This window comes from Alligator sinensis, unplaced genomic scaffold (assembly GCF_000455745.1).
Source record: "Alligator sinensis unplaced genomic scaffold, ASM45574v1 scaffold62_1, whole genome shotgun sequence".
Lineage (NCBI taxonomy): Eukaryota > Metazoa > Chordata > Crocodylia > Alligatoridae > Alligator > Alligator sinensis.
In genome coordinates, this window is record NW_005842093.1 from 701,590 (window position 1) to 703,298 (window position 1,709).

The window sequence follows — 1,709 nt, forward strand, 5'->3', positions numbered from 1 at the left end:
TATTAGGTGCTTCATGGGCAATAAGTGATGCAGCTAGCAGGGAGGTTGTTCTTTATGGAGTAGGCTAAAAGGTAGTTGTTACCAGCAGAGGCTGCTATATTTCTTTTGATAATAGGCAGAAAACAGCATGAAGTCTTACTGTCACTCCAAATTTAAAGAATTAGAATCTATGGTCAGCAGCTACTGAACTCTGGGCATGGACAACCAGAGTGTTTCCTAAGGAGATGTTACCACTGTGTAGCTTAGAACAGCCTTGAGCCACTCTAAGTTCCATTAGGTGCATCTACATGTGCAGTCAATGCAAAGCAATAAACTCCAGGGCTTATTGCTCTGCATTTTATTGCTCCTGGGCATGCCATTTTCATGCACACCTGGGATTGCAGCACATTCAGCTGGATCAGAGCAGCCTGAGCTGGCAGGGGGCCTGGGGGGTCAGCCTGTCAGCCTGGATCTGCTCCCTCCAGCTCAGTGTGCTGTGCAGGTGCTGGCTGGGGCAGGAGGGTGCTTCAGTGTGGGGCTAGCCAGCAGGCAGTCCCTGGACTCAAGCACACTCATGGCCCAGCCAGTTGGGGCAGCACCTACACATGCATTGCTGCAAAGTAAAAAGCTGCAGCAGAATAGTATTTGTATTTACAAGTACTATTTTGCTGCAGAATTAATTAACTTACTCCAGCCTAATAGGGGTGCACATGTAGATGCCCTTACTGGGCAGATAATTATTGCACAGTAAATGTCTCATATAGATGTGTCCACTTTAACAACATTTACTTCTGGCCAGGTCCAGAACTGTGGGTCAGGATTGCCAACTGTTTGCAAATTTATGGACCGTCCATAAAAAATGATAAATAATGTTTGTCTGTAAAGTAAATAAAAAACAGCTGTTCATACAAAACTAAGAAATCATGAGCTTGACTAAAGATTTATCATCAGAACAAAACTGGATGCAAGTGCTGATGGATGGAGCAGAGTGGCACTGCCTTGTGTCTGAGGAGGATGAGAGATCACCCTACAGGGAGCTGTCTCTCAGCACATTGTGGCCTACAGGAACTTCCTTAATCCCCTCCATCCCCCGCCCCCAGTCATGTGCTACCACTGCATTCCATCAACTATCTCCTGCCTATAATAGCTGCTTGCCTTGACGGCAGACAGTGCCATGTGGCCCCAGGCAATCTGAGGCACCTGATTGGACAGAGAGGGGGTGGTGCAGACAGAATGGAGGCTTGAGACAGATTTAGACTGTTGGTATTAAACCCCCAAATTTGAACTCAACCCTTGTTCCTGCCTCCCAGGGCCTGGTTGGAGTGGTGACATTGGTATTAAGTGAAATATATATCAGTAAAAATTTTGTCCATAAAAAAGTTGGCAGATTGGCAGTAAAAATAATATTTCTGGGTTAGCAACCCTGCTGTGGGTAGGTATGACATTACAGGAATTAAGTGATATAACATAATATAATCTCTATGCCTTACTAATTCAAATTACCAGGAAAACAGTAACAAAAAGATGTAAATTTGGATCATATATAACCAGCATATATACTTTATAGCTAGACTATGGGACTCAGTGACACAAGTTAACATTTAAGCCTTGGGTTTAGCAAGAGAGGAAAAATAACTATCACCCATTTATGTAAGTAACAAAATGAGAACATATGCCAGAAAGCTACTTTGGAAAGGATATGACTTCTTATACTTTGAGGCATAAACTAA